We start from the raw sequence: 6924 nt of genomic DNA on the forward strand, positions 1-6924 counted from the left end.
GTTAGAGATTACTGCTGTGGACAATGTTAGAGATTATAGCTGGACAATGTTAGAGATTACAGCTGTGGACGATGTTAGAGATTACTCTTGTGGACAATGTTAGAGATTACTGCTGTAGAAAACATCGTGGGACAGTTCTACTTGGCCACAAGGGGTCTTTGTGAATCTAAACTGATGTGGCAATTTAGGTAATTAGTGAATGGATGATGTGAATGGATTTAGTGAACACTTTCCTCATCTCCCCACCACAAGTCTGATAATAATTTAGATATTTTGTATTTTAATGTCAAATTAGAGAATATAATCTGAGTCTAGTGGCACAGTCTTAACTCCAAAGGAGTGAGGGGTTTTAGTCAACCTTGTTTCATTCAGGATTTTAAAGTTCAACTGTAGGGTGATAGGGCTCAGTGGGACTCAAGACCCATGTGGTATGAAATTCAGTCCTCATGCTGCCTCTCAGACCCTGCTTTGTACCAACATCCGTTGGTGCCGAGTCAGGGCTAGGATTCACCACGCCAAGACCAAAGAATAGGGGCGGGGCTAGCAGAGCACTTCTGATGCTTAAAGGACCCCAGTTGTGGTCACACGCAGGGGTAGAGGTAAAGAAAAACTGTAGTGAGAGAAACTCAGTGAGGAAGCCAATGTTGTAATCGATCCATCTGAACCAGGGAGCCAGAGATCTTTGCCTCTGTTTTCCTTTTCAACATGCTTTCAGGGAGAAATGGGAATTCCTGGAGAAATACAAAGGGTTTTGAAAGAGGCATGGTATCGGTGTGCTTTTTCAAAGCACTGCTTTGTGTTTTTCCACATTAAAATGGCCGTATCAATACACTAAAAAAAAAAAATCCAAACTCACTGCCATCCAGGCCATTTCGTGTGGTAGGACATGTCACTCTACGGGACAGGGCAGCACTGCCCCATTAGGTGCTCAGTTCCTAATGGGAGTCGGGAACGTGCAGCTTGGTTTTCTCTCACGGGGCGGCTAGTGGTTTCAACCTGGTGCCTTTGTGGTCACCAGGCCAATGTGGCTTCTTTATGATATCAATAGTAGTGTTAATAATTTATAAATTATCAAGGGCTTATGAGGGAGGGGCAGCAGGGAGGGAGGGAGAAAAATGAAGAACTGATGCCAAGGGCTTAAGTGGAGAGCAAATGTTTTGAGAATGATGAGGGCAACGAGTGTACAAATGTGCTTTACACAATTGATGTATGTGTGGATTGTGATAAGAATATGAGCCCCCAATAAAAAGATTTTTTAAAAAGAAATACATAAGCATTTACATATAAAGGATTTCTAAAAAGATATCCTTCTTTAGAACAAGGGCCAGAAGTATATTTATATAACAATTCATTTGAAATCTCCAAGCTAACAAAAGGGATAATTTCCCTATCTCAAATCTAGGTTGCCTTTCTATCTGAAAATGAACCTGTCATTTTGCAGCAAACTTCTTGAGCTCATCACTGAGCCTGGTTGTCATTGAGTCTCTGGTTGGCACAGATAGCGAAGGGCCTGACCACTGACTGAAAGGCTGGTCGTTGTGTTGATCTGGGTGGACTAGAGATACAAATTCACAGAGACATTCATGTGTGTCTAAGAAAGAACTTTATATGCAAGAGCCATTGAATATTGAGAAAACATCCCAGCCCAGTCCAGATCAAGTCCATAAGTATACTAGTCCAAGTGTCCAAGAACAATCTATAAATTCCTCTTCAGACTCACAAAACACAAGCAATGATGCCGAATGCAGGAAGATCTCAGGCTAGTGGGTGGAAAGTCTTGTGGATCCAGTGGCGGTAGAAGCATCTCAGCACGACCGTGGGTCTCCACGTGACTCACCAGCTCCTCTGGGCTCTGGCTGCATCAGTGTAGCTCCATCAGGCTCCTGGCAAGTAATGTCTCACAGTAAGCCTGTGTCCCACTTCCAGGCAGCTACTTATCTCCTTAACGCCTCTAAATGAGGTCATCAAGCTGCGACCTGATTGACATACTAGACTCCACCCCTCCACTCTTAAGTTTCAAATGGACAACAGATGATGTAAATACCACAGTGGTTCAATACCATCCAGAGGCAACTCATAAGAAAGACCTGGTGACCATAAGACTTTATGGAGCACAGCTTTACTCAGACAACCACGGGGTCATCATGACTCTGAATTCATCCAATGGCAACGAATTCACCACCCCCTCTCTATTCCCACTACAGACGGAGGCATTTGTCTGCCCTGATCACCCTGTGCCCTTGAGGTCAGCTGAGTGATCGGTGCATCTGAAGTCCAACCATCAGGTATCGCATGAGAACACAAACAGAAACTCCCTGTCAGCCAAGACATCCCAACTCCCAGACATGTACATGGCAGGGGGCTGCTGTTCACATGGTTTCCTGAGAGACTTAATTCTGGGAGCAGCTGGTGGTTTTGACCTGCTGACCTTGCAGTTAGCAGCCCAGCACATAACCTACTTACACCACCACGGACTGTCCAAAGTTTAACAAAGCCAACCTATCTTGGAGGATGCAACCAGAATGCTCCTTAGAACCAACGATGGTGAGACTTTGTCTCACATCCTTTGGATACATCGTCAGGAGGGACCAGCTTCTGGAAAAGGACCTTTTTTGGTAAAATGGAAAGTCGATGAAATAAAGGAAGACCCTTGAAAGGATGGATTGACACAGTGCCTGCAGCAGGGGGTTCTTAAATGGCTGGAAGGCTCGTTCTCAAGTGAGTTGATGCCGCATAAGCCGTGGGAGAACCAGAAGGACCACCCTCCCTCCATGCTAGGTAACACATGCAGTCTAGGAGTTGGCTTTGGGGAATAGCCTTGCATCATGGATTCCAGATTTTTGTAACGATGGTGACACCTTCCCCAGACCAAACTAAGACAAAACTAATGACGAGAGTCTTGAGCTTTCCTGAGGTAAATTTCATCAGGCCACAGACTTGTTCTAGGCTTGTGTCTTTGCTACTTCTGTGGCTCCGACAAGCTTGCCCTCATGAAATGGTGGTGGTGGGAGGTGACTTAAGTTATCTCAAGTTACGACAGACCACGTCCACGGCACTGGAGTATCCCTGAGACCGCTGAGGAGCAGACACTTACAACAAAGAGTCTTTCCATTACTCATTGGGCAGTGTCTTGGTCCAGGATCTTATACTCAAAACCCAGGGCCATTGACTCGGTTCAGATTCACAGTAATCCAACATAGAGTTTCCCAGGCTGTAAATCTTTGTGACGGCCTCAACTTTCTCCCAGGGAGCAGCTGCTGGGTTTGAACCATGAACCTTGAAGTGAACAGTTCAATGCTTAACTGACTTTGTCGCCAGGACTCTATAGTGGTGTTCAATTAGGACACGTGGTTCTCATACGTGGCATACTGCATTTTGCTCATCGATGGTGCCCTCCAAAGAACCAGGCAACCCAAATCCACTGCCGTCGGATTGATTCTGATGCAGGTGACTTTACAGAGCACTCCTAAGCCCACAGCTCATCTTTTCCCCACAGAGCAGCCGGTGGCTTTGACCCAGAAGTTAGCAGCCCAACCCTCATCCACCTCACCACTAGGCCTCTTAGTGGGGTTTGATTAGACAAAGAGTTGTAATCCAATTGGCTCCATGTTTTGCCCTTTCTGAATAAATGCGCCCTTTCTGAACAGGACCAAAGTTTTGCTAAATATGGGTAATGGCATCAATGGTCTCTCATATTTCCAGACAGACGAGTGTAACGTGGAAGGAAATCTGATTACGCCTGAGTTTATTCTCCATATAAAAGAGAGCACTTAATTTCCAACACCATGCTAATTTCGAAGAAGCTATAATTAGATTTTTGTTATTAAGGAATAATCATCCAATTTATTTAAGTTTAAAAAGCATATAAAATAGAAGGCTTGCCAAAAATAGAGCCACACATTTGTTTCCCTTCTCCGGGTGTTGGTAGTGCTGCCTGCATCGGGGCTTGTGTTAGGAGGCCCACAGGCCGTCCACGGATGGAGTGCTGCCGGGTGAAATCAGATGTTTAGCATCAAGTCTCCAGAGAGTATGTGTCTGTGAGTGTTTAGTAAAATAACTTCCTATGACCTGAAACATACCCCAACGCTCCCTCTTCCCTTCGTGAGGGATATGAATGCTTTCCTGAGTCAGGAGGGTTTTCCACAGCCTGTTTCTGAAATCTGATAGGGGCGAGGTCTTTGCGGCCGCGGATTACTCCAGGTCCCAAGGAGGTCTGAAAGTGCCCCGGAGAACTGGATGCTGTGTTTGTGTCTCAGCTTCTCACTCATCTTCATCGAAGAGAGAGAGAGAGAGAGAGAGGCAGTTGTCATTTGGAAACTCCATGAGCCACTTCTGACAAGTTCACAGTTGCAAAGCCCTCCCGCTCTGACTGCCCAAGAGCACCTTTCCTCCTGAGGATGGCAAGGAGACCCCAGCAGGGTGCTCATTCTTCTCACCGTTCCTGTGCCCCAGGCAGCTGGCAAGCCCTTTCCAAGGACTGCCATCAAGCCTGCCGAAGCCAGAACCCGATTGCGGCGAAAACCTGCCGGTGCAGGCAAACAAAGACCTATTCCACCGAGACTAGGGACAGAAAAGTAGTCAACGGTGGGAGGTGCAAGACTTGGGGAAACAAGTCCGTCGGGGGACTTCCGGGGCTCATCCCTGTAACTCCACAAATCCCCACGACCACACAAGACACTGTTCAGAGCAGAACCGGCTTTGTGTGTGTGTGCTAAGAATCCAGAAGGGACGAGTTTAATCACCAGTGGTCTCAGTCCTGCAGGGCACTGACTGACTTCTCAAGGGGACCGACCTGTGACCTTGCAACTGTCAGAGGCCCCCCCCCCCTCAGCAGATTCTAATTGAGTTGTTTGGTGGTGAACCGGACCGGAGGACCCCACGTGCCGCAGGCCTGGGTCTTTCCTCGGGAATCACGGAGCTCCCCTGAGCCTCATCTGCGGCGTAAGCACAGCGACCTGTCCGACACCCGGAGTCCTCAAAAATGATGGAAACATTGACTGTTCATGATTGCAGTTTGAAAAGAGAGTAGCACTCTTTAAAAGACTGACGTGATCAAAGATTCCAGGATTTAATTTTATTTGCATTTGCCATCGATGTTTCTGGAAGCAGCAGTCAGGAAAGTTGTATGTTTCATCATTGCTATACTGCACCCTGACTGGCTCGTCTCTTCCTTGCGACCCTTCCATAAGGGGATGTTAAATTGCCTACAGATGGGCTTTGGGTCTTCACTCTGCACTTCCCCTCATTTACAATGATATGATTTTTTTGTTCTGATAATGCCTGATACCTGATCCCTTCGACACCTGGTGATCACACTGGATGGTGTCCTTCTTCCATGTGGGCTTTATTGCTTCTGAGCTAGATGGATGCTTGTTTACCTTCAAGGCTTTTAGACTCTAGATGCTACATCTTTTGATAGCCAGGCACCATCAGCTTTCTTCACCACATTTGCTTATGCACCCATTTGTCCTCAGCAATTGTATTGGGGAGTGAGCACACAATGATATGATTTTTTGTACCTGTTAAAATTTCAGTGGCATTTTAACTCATTGAGGAAAGCCCATGGATGGGCACCCTCAGCCTCCTTGTTTGGGTCACATGTTCATAAGGAGAGTCACTTCTAGAGCTTACAGGTCATACCTTGGCCCTTCAGAACCCCAACATTAGAACTAGACTTCAGAATCGTTTATGTGGCCATCTGGATGTTCATGAACCTCAAGAGACACCAGGCAAGAAAGCCCAGGGTCTCAGATATGGTTATCAACAGTCAGTGTATTAGGGGAAGCTCTTTTTGCAGAGCTCTTGTGGTGCAGTGGTTAACGCCCTTGGTTGATAACTAAAAGGTTAGTGGTTTGAACCCACCGGCAACTCTGGGATAAAGAGGAGGGCAGTCTGCTTCTGTAAAGATTGACGGCATTGGAGACCTCATGGGGCAGTTCTAGACTGTTCTACGATGTCTGCATGCGCCCGCATTCCCTGGATAATAGTGGGTCTGGATTTGGATTCCACTTTCCTAATGCACTCTGATTTTTGGGAAAGCAGAGATTAGTTTTTGAAACTTATTTTCTACAGGCCCACATTCTATTAGAGGGTTTGTTAACTCCTTGGTCAGGTTCTCACACTGTGTTGGCTTTCCCTCTGGCTGTGCTGCAGGCGGTACATCAAATGCCAGCAGGGCTTTCAATGGTGGACAGGTTTCATCACAGTTCCCAGACAAAGGAAGACTAGGAAGAAAGGGCTGGTGATCTGCTTTTGAAAGTGAGTTAAGGAAACCCCCCTGAAAAGCACTCAGTTGAAAACGCTGTGGATCTGAGCATCGTCAGATCCAGGACTGGACGGGGTCACCTAGATTGGCTGGCACTCGGAGCACAGTGGTCACAGCAATGGGCACTAGGATCACGGCCGGCTGGAGACGGAGCAGGGTCCCGCATCTGCTGCACCTGAGCCAGAGCCAAGTCCACGAAGATGGACAACCTCCACCTTTCCCGTTTCCATCTGGCCAGAGAACACCACAGCTCGCACACCAGACCCTCCCGAAAGGTCTCTGAGCCCTGGGAAGGAGGGCACCTGCTTTTCCAGGGTCCATCTTTGCCCTTGGACACAGATCCATGCACCGGGAAACACCGTCCTTTCCCTTTGCCGGAGTTGTGTGTGCTGCGCGAAACAGTTCACGCTTCCAGCAGTCGTTTGGCAAATGGGCAGATACAGATTTTTGCCACACACATCAGTTGCACCTGAGCCAAAAACAAAAACCAACCAAGCAAAAACACCTCACTCTTTCTCCTGCAGTCCCCTCTCTCTGGTTTGATGGGCACGGACACCACAGCTAAACAATGCCAAGATGGCTCTTGTTTGGAACAGGCATGCGTGGTGTCTTACAAGGAATGAGCCGGAACTGTCAGATGGGCGGGGGTGGGGGTGGGG

This window comes from Echinops telfairi, unplaced genomic scaffold, assembly GCF_000313985.2.
Source record: "Echinops telfairi isolate 266 unplaced genomic scaffold, ASM31398v2 ScPeMD7_7400;HRSCAF=8409, whole genome shotgun sequence".
Lineage (NCBI taxonomy): Eukaryota > Metazoa > Chordata > Mammalia > Afrosoricida > Tenrecidae > Echinops > Echinops telfairi.